Source organism: Theropithecus gelada, chromosome 1 (genome assembly GCF_003255815.1).
Source record: "Theropithecus gelada isolate Dixy chromosome 1, Tgel_1.0, whole genome shotgun sequence".
NCBI lineage: Eukaryota > Metazoa > Chordata > Mammalia > Primates > Cercopithecidae > Theropithecus > Theropithecus gelada.
The window spans coordinates 179,569,529-179,582,082 of record NC_037668.1 but is presented as its reverse complement, the minus strand read 5'-3'; positions in this window follow the sequence as shown (position 1 = coordinate 179,582,082).

Sequence of the window (12,554 nt, the reverse complement as noted above, 5' to 3'; positions counted from 1 at the left end):
GGCTTTTTCTTGATTGGCAGTCTTGTAATCCACTTGTGAGATTTAACCGGGCAGCTTTATCTATAAATAACATTCATTTTCAAGGGTGAGGTGCAAAGCTGCAGTCATGGTGATGAGAGATTGTTGAGGCCTACCTGCCTTTTTAATCCAGTGTTTGTCCCTAAACCATTTGTCAAGCTTTTAGATTCTTATCACATATCTAGTACCTTAAGGAATAGTTCATGAAGAAAACTTTTCTTAGAGGGAATCTGAAACTGCCTTAGAATTTAGCTTAATAATATTATTGTTATTTTAATGCTTAAATTAGGTAATATTTGGATTACTTTTAATAATTTACAAAATACTTTCACTGACATGATTTCATTGTGATTGTCACAATAAACTGATTGGAGGGAGTATTATTATCATTTAATTGATGAAGAAACAGATTAAGAGAGGTTGAGTAACTTGCTCAAGATCCCAGAGCCAATAAAAGTTGGGACCAAGATGTGGACATTAATTTGATTCCAGATGGGTTTTTATTCCTATTACTTATATATAGCTATTTCTCTAGTAATATTGCTACATCTGAGATATAATATTCCTCCTTACATAGTATCAAATATATGGACTATATATTTTCTTGTTTTCCACCTTAAAAATGCTTAATATCTTTCAATATGTTAAATGTGCTATTCAAATGTGATCAGCACCCCAGGAAGAAATTTGTATGTTAACTCACCATGTTGATGGTGTCAAGCTTGTAAGATTCTTGTTTGATTTTCTTTTTAAAAATATTCTGTGTAACTACATGACTAAGTGAAGCTTAAACTAAGTTATGTTCTTTGGTGTAATCATAAACAACACATATTTTGGCTTTATTTTTAAAATATTGGGATTATTTTAAGTTATGGTATTTAAATTTTACTAAAATAGAAAACTAAGAAGAATGAAAAATGACCCTGAAATGGAACAAGAGGTAGAAGAAACAATATGGTACGTAAATATTTTTGTTTACATCCTGAGTCTGTTCTGGTTAGACAGAGCACCATCTTGCCCTTTTTTTTTTTTCAAGAAAATATTTTGAATATCATCCTTAGGGATTGAAAACTAAAAATTGATCCTTCACCTAAATTATGTTGTCTTCTGAGTGGAAAAAAGGTCAAAGACTAGAAGAGAACCCAGTTTAGGATTCTGCACTGGCCTTTACTGGAAGGAGCAGCTCCACCAGCTGTGGCTGCTTTCTTTACCCTGGTTCAGATGCTAGAGCCGTTCAAGGAATTGAATACCATTTCCCTCCATGTCTAAATTTGTATTCCTACAGTAGGAATACAAAAAGAGAAAAAATTGCTTAAATTTTAAAATTCTACCTACTTAGGAGGTATCCAAAGGGATCTCAGAATGTTTGTTTTATATGTTCGTAATCACTCTCAGAAGCAAGTGGTTCCACAGGAGATTGAGTGTAGATACTGAATGATATCTCCTGTGGAAAGAAGAGCTTCTCCTATGGAAAGAAGAGCTATTACATTGCGAATAAGCATGAACCTGAAAAAGAGATCACCAGAAAAGAACCAACTAACAACTGCTTTCTCAGAGATAAGGAAAAAACATTTATATGATCACTTACTTGGTTAACTCACTTACTTGGTTAACTTTCTAATGTTCGTTTTTACAGTTTGGGAAGGTTGGACTTAGATTTTTGAGAGTTGTAAAAATCTCTTCCTTATCTGGGAGCACATTATTTTGGTGATGTTTCTTGTTTTTACATTTATTTAGTGTATTCTAAACATTTCAAGATATACAGTCAGTAAGATCCTTAGAAACAGAATATGGCCCTTTCCTCATCCTGGCCACAAAGAGATAGAGTACTCTATTTAATATTTAGCAGACGCATTAGTATTTTAATACTATTTGATATTTCTATGTGCAGAATTTTTTGTTTAAAAAAGTGAGAGTTTTTGTGGTAAAGTCATAAATTTTAAAGTCCTTTGAAAACAAACTTGGTCATTCTGATATTGGCTTTATTTAATCTATAAAGTCTGATAATTTTTTTCCTTTTTATTGGATAATTTTTATATTTTAGTTTCAGTTAAAAAGCCTGTCTTACACGCAATTCTCCAGCAGCCCAAGTTTATCTTCAGCTTCTTCCCACTTTCCCTGTCCATGTTTGGCCTCTCTTGCTAAACAATCTTTTCTTGCCCAGGCTGGGCACTCTTTTCAGCAGTGCTGTATCCTTTGGACCACACCTCTATCCTCCTGTCCATAAATTACTACCTGTAGCTTGACCTCAAGGTCTTATTTACTGCTTTCCTTCTGACATTAAGTATTCTGATTAATTAATCTGTGCTAAGGAATTTGTGATTTATAGTGTCTTATCTCTCCAGATAATGCTGTATTCTGATATTTCAAAACCAAACTACCAGAGACATCATATTGTAAGTAGGAAAAAATGTATTAATGGCAGGAATCCTAGGCTCTAGGGCAAGCCAGTTTGAAAGATCATTTGGAGCCACTGAGAGGTCTTTTGGCGGCTTCAGATCACATATTCTAGGCAACTTCCTACATCATCTAGGGTGGAATTTTGATGCTCTGTTTTTAGTTTTTAACTCCATAGTCAGTGAAACTATCATAAAAATTTATGGTCAAAGGAGAATTTTAGCCATTCCCATATCTTTTGCAAGCCAATGAACTGTTTATCAAGGAGAGGAGGACCACACTAGAGATTTGCCTTGATTTTTGTTGCATGGCACATTTTATCTTACCAAAACGGTCTTTGTTCACATTCATAATTATTTTTATTTTTATTTTATTTATTTATTTTTGATACGGAGTTTCACTCTTGTTGCCCAGACCAGAGTGCAACAAACCACGCATTCTGGGCTCAACTCAACCTTTACCTCCCGGGTTCAAGCGATTCTCCTGCCTCAGCCTCCCAAGTAGCTGGGATTACAGGCTTGCGCCACCATGCCCGGCTAATTTTGTATTTTTAGTAGAGACGGGGTTTCTCCATGTTGGTCAGGCTGGTCTCGAACTTCCGACCTCAGGTGATCCTCCTGCCTCGACCTCCCAAAATTCTGGATTACAGGTGTGAGTCACCGCGTCGGGCCACATTCATAATTATTAATAGAGGTCTTTAAATTTAGTCTTACATGCCGCGTTTCTAGAAGGATTTAAAAATGGTAGCACTTGTCAGGTTGTATGACCAAATAGGTAAATTATATATGCCCCTGGAGAAATTTCAAGGCTTTTTTGGTTATTTTAAAATATTATTATGTGCCACCTTTCTCTATTAGCATATTAAGTCCAGAGGAAATAGAGCATTTCTGATACTGCCTACTACTAAATTATAAATTCATGTAAGACCTGTAAATACACAGTATTGTAAACACCTGTACACCTTACTTAGAAGTAAGCTAAGGACATGTGAAAATCACACTGATGTTTTGAGGTCACAGGTAAAAGTGGCTTTGAAAATGGTTAGCGAACAGTTGGGGGAGTAGCTACTCTCGGCTCTTCTGAGTTTTCGGGCTTGGTGGTCTTTGCTAGAATCCCACTCTACTTGCAGTTCACAATGTCTGTCACGTGAGGGCAGCATAATCACATACAGGCCGGCTGTCTGGTTTGACCTTAAGTCAAAGAACTGATTCCAAAGGAAACCACATAATAACATGTAAATGCAGTCATTTTTTTCTTTTATACACATTGCTCAACTGATTAAAATACAATATGAAATATTAGAGAGAAAAATACTTATATTTGCTATGATTGAATATCTTTATCAAAAGGATATGTGTGATTTGCATTAGAAAAATAATTTGTAATTATGACTTTTAAAAATTGTGTTTTAAAAGGAACGCACACATAAACACACCCAGAGAGTGAGAGACTCTCTTTCCTGTTTTTTTTTGTGGATGGAACAATACATAGCATTTGAGCACTGTTGTCAGACTATTTATGCTTCACTCACCATGGTATTTTGGCAAGTTAACATTTCTATGCCTTAGTTTCCTCAACTACATGGGAGTAATCATAGTATGCATTCATAGGATTGTTAAGGATTAAATGAGATAATGCAGGTAGACCAATTTAAATATACTCTGTGCATAAGTGCAGTATAAATAGTTTGTATTATATTGTTACACACTGCATAATGATGGTTCAGTCAACAACAGACTGCAAATATAACAATAGTCCCCTAAGACTATAATGGAGGTGAAAAATCCTATCACACAGTGGCATTGTAGCCACTGTAACATCTTAGTGCAACACATAACCTTTTCTATATTTAGATATGTTTAGATACACACATACTTTCTATTGTGTTACAGTTGCCTACATTATTCAGTAGGGTAATATGCTGTACAGGTTTGTTGCCTAGGGGCAGTAGGCTATACCATATAGCATAGGTGTGTAGTAGGCTAGTATCTGCACAGTATGTACATCTAGGTTTGTGGTAAATCTACCCTTTTGTGTTGGCACAGTGACAAAATTGCCTAATGACACATTTCTCAGAACACATCTTCATTGTTAAGGGATACATGAATATTCAAATGCTGAATTTTTAAAGTATGGATTTTGAAAAACACCTTCTTCCATTTGGAACTAGGAAACTATCAGAGACCAATGCACAAGAAAGAATTGAGTAAGATTCTTAGACTGTATTTTCTGGTATTTTGTCACAAATATTCTGGAAAAAAATATGTTTGAAGGAGCTACTGAGCAGATAAGGAGGGGGAAGTAAAGATAGAAAGCTTAAGATTTAGTGCAAATTAGAGTAGAGATTTCACATGTGCTTTTTTTGTTTGTTTCTGTTTTTGTTTGTTTGTTTTTTTGTTTGAGATGGAGTCTCACTCTGTTGCCCAGGCTAGATCGCAGTGGCACCGTGTTGGCTCACTGCAACTCCTGTCTCCTGGGTTCAAGCAATTCTCCTGCCTCAGCCTCCCAAGTAGCTGGGATTACAGGCATCCACCACCACGCCCAGCTAGTTTTTATATTTTTAGTAGAGATGGTGTTTCACCAGGTTGGCCAGGCTGGTCTCGAACTCCTGACCTCAGGTGATCCACCCACCTTGGCCTCCCAAAGTGCTGGGATGACTGGTGTGAGCCACTGCGCCCGGTCTCACATATGCTACGAAAGAATTTTTTCTTCTTAAAGACTTGAACCTTTACTTTTTAGTTGGTAATGGGGTAATGATTCTTTCCTACTTAGAAATTTAATTATTACTCAGGAAAGCAATATCATAGTAAATAAGACCCTGAATAGATATTTTTAAAAGGAGAAAATTCAGGTTTAGGAAAATCAATGTTTTCAGTTTGTTCAGGTTTTTACTTGTTAAGACAGAGTGGTGACTTCAGGTTTTTCACATGCCAGACCTGAAACGGGAAGCTGGACTCAGTCTTGTTCAGCTTTTAATTCATATTCAGTAAGCAGTTAGCAAGAACCTAGAGTGCTTGAAAGAGCTTAAGCTTTCTGGAGACAGAAGACCTGCACCCAGGAAGGTGAAACTGTTACAAGTGCCAAAGTGAATGGGATATAGTTTAGAGGAGGAAGAAGGAAAGGCAAGGCAGAATGATTAGGAGGTATAATTCAAAGTAGGATTTAAATGTGCCCTTCAATATTGATTAGGATTTGGAGAGAAGCTGGAGGAAGAAGAATACTTAGGTGAGACAGGCTGGAGTTCGTGGCTAAGAATTCCATGTTGATGCTGGAGCTAAGAGAATGAGTGGAATCTATGGGAGAGTTTAAAAAAGTGCAGAAGATCAAACAGGATTGCTAAAGGACTTCTAAGAACAGGGTTGCCTACTATATAATTTTACAATGATACCTACTATATAATTTTAAGTCATTTTCATTCCTACAATGTACGTTTCCTCTGTTGCACCAAAACTACAATAAATTTGATACAAACACAAATGCCTTGTGTGATTGGTTTTGGGAAAATCTAGGACAGGGATTGTGTTTAATATTTGAGTTAGTACTAAAGACAGAGCAAAAAGAGAACATCCACAGAAAGTGTGAATCAAATAAGATAAAATATTCACTGAAAACTCAGGCTCTGAGCTTGGGGAAACCAGGAGAAAAGTGAGGTCTCAACTCCTCTCATCCAAGAATCCCTGAAGACAACTGGGGGTATGCTCCAACTTTTGGGGATTGGAGTTTAAGTCAAATTGTATTTAAATATCCAAAGATAGACTGCTCACTCTTCAGTTATGCTCAAGTGTCAGAATTACATAGTTTTCTCATCTTTGGTTAGGCTAGATAGTTCATGTATCTTAAAATGAGTTCAAAGGGAAGACTGAGGGAGAAGAGGGCAGCTGTCTTCAGTATGTGAAGGGATTTTTTTGTGGAAGACAGATTGGACTTGGTTTGTGTTGCTTCAGATGAGAGCAGTGTGGAAGTTACAGGAAGGCAGGTTTCAGTTTGGCATGAAAACTAACATCTTCTAGTTGACCTCTGCCAGTGACTTTTCCACCACTTCATCATGCCCTTCTGTCTTAGGCAGAATTCAGAATTTTCCATAATGGCCCTTTCTTTTTTGGAAATGTACAACCAAGTAAACCTGCCTAGCTGGACATTTTTTTTTTTTTAATTGGGTAGGTCGTATGGAAATAGCTATCATAAGCCTTCATATCGTTTTGTATAACAATTCATTTCTTGACAACCTTCCATATGTACTTGTAGACTCTATGTTTGTGTATAACCAATATATTGAAGGACTCTCAAGGACCTGAAACACAATCAACCAATCTGACAGTGACTTATTAAAAGACTTTTCTTACTCAGGAAAACCACTTGTTTCATAAGAGTGTTGCTAATGAACTCTATTCAACTATTGACTTTAATTTGGAGCTTAAATTTTTTTTTCATGCCTCTCATTCCCACCAGTACTGGCTTAATGGCATGTGAATTCCTGGCATTAAAAATAACAGGCTGAATCTTTAAACTTTAAATAAAAGGAGAATTACATAATTGATCAGAGGCCAAAAATCATAGCCTTTTTGTTTATTTTTATTCTTAGTAGAATGGCCAAACAATGGAGATTGGCAATGTGAATTACTAGAAATATTGCCCAAACATTTTAGCTGGAAAAATAATAGAATAGTTTGTTATCCTTTCCCGCTTCAAAACTTATTTTCTATGAAACCAGTGTTATAGTAGATAAGATTCTGGAGAAGTTAAAAACATTAGAAAGAGAAAGTAATATATATAGTTAGTTTCCGAATATAAAGTTATCTAATAGTTTTATCATGGAACACAAATTACAAAAAGGGAAGACAGAAGTGTCAGCAGTGAATAAGAATATGAACATTTGATTCTTCAACACATCTTTAAGATAAGTTACTATCAAATCTAAATTATACATAAAAAGTCCAACTTGTGAAGATGCCATCATTGGTTGATCCAAGAAAACCTCGTGAAAAAGATCATAGCCTTAGTTGGGCCTCAAAAGATAGATATGATTCCCTGAAAACTGCATTTAGTCTATGATTGAGCACAGGGTTTTCAACCTTGGCATTATTGACATTTTGGATAGGATAATGTTTGTTGTGGGTTCTTTCCTGTGCATTGTGGGATGTTTAGCAGCATCCCTGGCCTTTATCAACTAGATGTCAGTAGCAAACCCCCTCCCCACCTCCAGTCGTGACAACCAAAATCATCTCTAGACATTGTCTATGTCCCCTGGGGGCGAAATTGTCCCTAGTTGAATAACACTGATTTAGCACAAAGGGATAGTAATGTATAGTTAGAGAAACTGTCATTATTTCAATATCTTCACAAGCAAGCAAAGGAATAGTAGTTCAGTTTTGGCATGGTTAAAGAAAATTGCCAAGTTCTTTGAAGGCGCTGACTTGGCTCACACTCTGGGTGATGTTGATAAATCCTAGAAGAATAACACTAGGTAATGCCAGTGGTGGGGGACTTTGGCTCTCATAGAAGAGATATCAAAATGTTGCATCCATATTCCTGAGGACTCAGTGATGACTACTTTTCCTGAGATCCCCTGAATGATATATACAGATGCAATAATTTCTGATGATTCATTAAAATTACAGCTTAGGAAATATGAAGCACATAAAATATATTTTAAAGCCTACTCATGTTTTACTTTCCCACCTCAAATACCAAGTGAATTTATACATTTTCCATTTTCATTGATTTCAGTAAACTTGTTAGGCAAAGGTTTAGTCATATGCCCAGCTGAACAGCAGGGGGTATGACTGTCTTGATTGACTAGGCAGCTTTGCATAGCTTTTAAAGTTTATATTCAAAGAATGATGAGGTGATAAATGGAGACTTCAACCTTGGGAGAAATAAAATAACAAAATGGAAGGTGGATCAGAACAGCATAAATACTTGTGGATGGATATGCATGATATAAGATATATCCTTACCTTTGTCACTGATTTCACAGACACTGTCAGAATTTAATACAGGAAATTATTTTTTTCTGGCTTAATTTCTTTAAATTATAACATGAACTTGGGATGAATTTTGTATTTTAGCTAGAATAACATATCGAAATAGGAACTCTGGACTTTACGAATTCATTTAGCAAACACCTCTTAAGTACTTAAGTAATTACTGTGAGTCAGACACTGTGATAGATGCTAGAAACTAACGAGTATAGAGAGTAGTCAAACCTTATAAGCCAAATAGAAGAAGAGCTATATACGAAGAATATAAGTACAATTAAATGTTGCAAATAGTATACAGTGGGGCCACAGAGAAAGAGGGGATTAGTTACACCAGGTAAATACTAGGAAGAATGTGGAATTGTGTCATATTTCTATCAGCAGTGTGTGCTGTCTCACTGTACCCTGGCCAGCATGAAGCGTTATCATTTAAAATAAAATTGGTATCTAGTTTTAGTTTGCATTTGTGAGCTAGAGATGTCAATTTTAAAATACATATTTATTTTCCATTTGTATTTCCTTCTTTGTGAATTGTCTGTTTAGCCTCACCATTTTAATATTTAATGCCCTCACCCCCTACCTTGCCATCCCTGTATGAGTGTGTGCCCTCGCCTCCTACCTTCTCATCCCATTTAATGCCTTCAGCCCCTATCTTCTTATCCCAGGTATGAATGTGTACATACATCCATGTGCACACTCACATAGACACACATGTTTGTTCGGGCAAATGTATCCAAAAGAACCTGACTGCTAAATTTAATGAATTATTTTCTTTTTTTTTTTAAATTATACTTTAAGTTCTAGGGTACATGTGCACAACATGCAGGTTTGTTACATATGTATACCTGTGCCATGTTGGTGTGCTGCACCCATCAACTCGTCAGCACCCATCAACTCGTCATTTTATTTTCATGTCTCACTTAACTAGGCATCTTCTAGTACTATCAGTCTGATCCCTTCTTTAAAAATTCTCTATCCAGTGCTTCCTCACCAGCTCTGTTTTGGTTCTTATTTTATGTCTCTGACCATTTATTCTCAGCCTTCATATGTGGGTTCTCTTGCTACATATATCCCTTAACTAATATTTTGAGGTGTTTTTGAGGGCCTTGTCCTTTTTCTGATTCTAGATCTTATTCCTGTTTCCTTTTTCATGGTTAATTTTACCAACTTGATCCATTCTGGCTTAAACTGTCCACCTATCTATTGGAGGCTCTCGAATCCTCATTTCATCTTGGAACTCTTTCTTGATTTCTACACTCATGTGTTCCACTGATTACTGAACAATTCCACAAGAATATCTCACATGCATGACACTTAGGTGTGAAATCAAAGCAATTTTTACTGATATTTTAAGAGTCAGCTAACGTACCCCAAACCTAAGAAGAAAATGGACTGCCCTCATTTGTGTCTCCTTAGTACCTTGTATACTCTCAGACTATTCAGCATACTTTTTCTCTTATTTACCTTTTCTATTTTCTTTACCAGTCTGTACGATTCTTAAGGCAGAATCAATGTCTTTGTGTACTCAGTGCTTGGCATAGAGTAAATGCTCAATAAATATGTGCATCCTTGGTTGTATAAAAAGCATTCAAATGACAGTGATCATCCTATTGTATTAGAACACGTGTGGAATAGTATGTTTAGTTAGCAGCTCCAATATATGTACATTTAAAAGGACATTAATGAACAGGAGTATAGGAGAGGGGCCATGATGGTAGATATCAGACCATGTGCAATACCATCTATAATGCCCCCAAACAGAAAGCACCACTGCATACATTTTGAGGAATTTTCTTCCAGTACTTCCAGTTTCTTTTCTGTGCATACTTTTTTTCATAGAAACTATGGTTTTATGTCCTTATTTTTACTTGACATTATATCGTTACTATTTCACTGTTTATTCTTTGAAAATATGATTTTTAGTGACATGTTCTATTACATGGATTATTTAGGATCCACTTTTTATTTCTTATAACTTACTAACAATTTATTGTGTGTACTTTTGAAATTTTCTGTACATTCTGTAAATTTAAAATTTATGTACATGTACATATACATAAATATTGAAAACATTGAATATTTTTGAATATAAATATTAAAATATATATACATATATGTATATGTGTGTAAATATATGTATATGTGTATATTTACACATACATATATACATATGTATATGTATTTATATAGGCATGTACACATATATGTACCTATGTATATATGTATATAGGTACATAGATACAAACATGTCTATATGTGTCTATATATGTACATGTACATATATCTATAGGTATGTATATAATGGTTAATGTTTTGGAGGCTTTATATACAGTAGATATGATGCTAAATGCATTACAGTTATTATTTCCTTTAGTCTCCATAAAACCCTAAAAAGTAGATATCATCCATTCCCATGTACGAAAGAAGAAACCGAGGCTTAGAAAGATTATGTAAATTATTCAGGGTGATTCAGAGTGGTGTTACAAACAAGGACTTTCTGCCTCTAGGGTTTGCACGTTGTCTGCCATGCTCTACTCCACCACCTAACTCTGTCCGGGTATCAGTTCTGTGGTTATCTGAAGAGTTAAATCAAGGTTTATGACTAAATAAACACTACTTGTTTACTTACGACATATTGTAACACATTATTCTTAAAACATACACTCTTTGCAGAATGTTTTACTTCTCTGTTCTCTCTAAAATGGGGTTCTAATAGGGTATATTCTAGGAATAATTATTTTCTCTTCTGAACTTGTTTAGAGCCACAAAGCAAAACTTCTTTTCTAGACTAAGCAAAACTCACCAAGCCAAGTAAAATATAAAATCTATAAATTTTAAGAGGTTCGTAACTTAAGACAAAATGTGTTCTGGTGAATTGAAGTAACCTTTTCAAATATTCCTGATAGAAGTTTTTATAACCCTCTAATGTTAACATTTTCTTTGTTTCATTGGTGCCTAAGGGGAATTATAAAAATGAAATTATATTTTCTTCCTAGTTTTTTTTTAACGTTTTTAAAAAAATAAATAAAGATAAGGGGTCTCACTATGCTGCTTAGGCTGGTCTCGAACTCCTGGGCTCAAATAATCCTCCTGCCTTGGCCTCCCAAAGTGCTGAGATTACAGGCCTGAGCCACCACCTGGCTGAGAGTATTTTGTTACTTTTATCCCAATTAAACAATGCCCTTAGAATATAAACTAAGGCAGGCATGAAAGATAACTAATCTACGTGATAATTTGACTATTCAAATCCAAAAGACAGATTAATAGTAAAATTCAAAATCCCTTGATTGGGAATTTTTGATAATTCAGGCAGGATTTGGACCTGGTCTGTTTATTAGAATAAATTGCAAAAACTTAATTGAGTTAAGTTTAATAATTAATAATTAATATTAATTATTTTTATTTGCTTTTTTGCTCTTGAAAAGGTTATATATGCTTATTACCATCATTTCACATTTGAAATTTGGTATCCTATATATTATTGAAAATATTTAAGATTTTTAAATGTTTAATTGTTATTTTAATTGTTATGGGTAGATAATAGATGTATATATATTTATGGAGTACATGTGATGTTTTAATGCAGGCATACAGTGTATCATGATTACATTGGAGTAATTGATATATCTATCATTTCAAATATTTATCATTTTTTGGGTTAGAAACATTCCAATTCCAGGGCCGGGGCAGTGGAATTCCATTTCAATTCCTCATGCCTGTAATCCTAGCACTTTGGGAGTCCAAGGCAGGGAGATCATTTGAGGTCAGGAGTTCCACACCAACCTGGGCAACATGGTGAAACCCAGTCTCTACTAAAAATACAAAAAAATTAGCTGGGCGTGGAATCCCACCTACTTGGGAGGCTGAGGCAGGAGAATCGCTTGAACCCAGGAGATGGAGGTTGCAGTGAGCCAAGATTGCGCCACTGCACTCCAGCCTGGGCAAGAGTGAGACTCCATCTCAAACAAAAAACAAAACAAACAAAAAAATTGAAACATTTTGATTCCACTTTTATAGTTATTTTAAAATATAAAATAAATTATTGTTGACTATAGTCACCCTGTTGTGCTACCAAATGCTGCCAAATACTACATCTTATTCATTCTAACTAATGGTTCATACCACTTACCATTGCACTTTATGCCACCATTCCTGCTACCC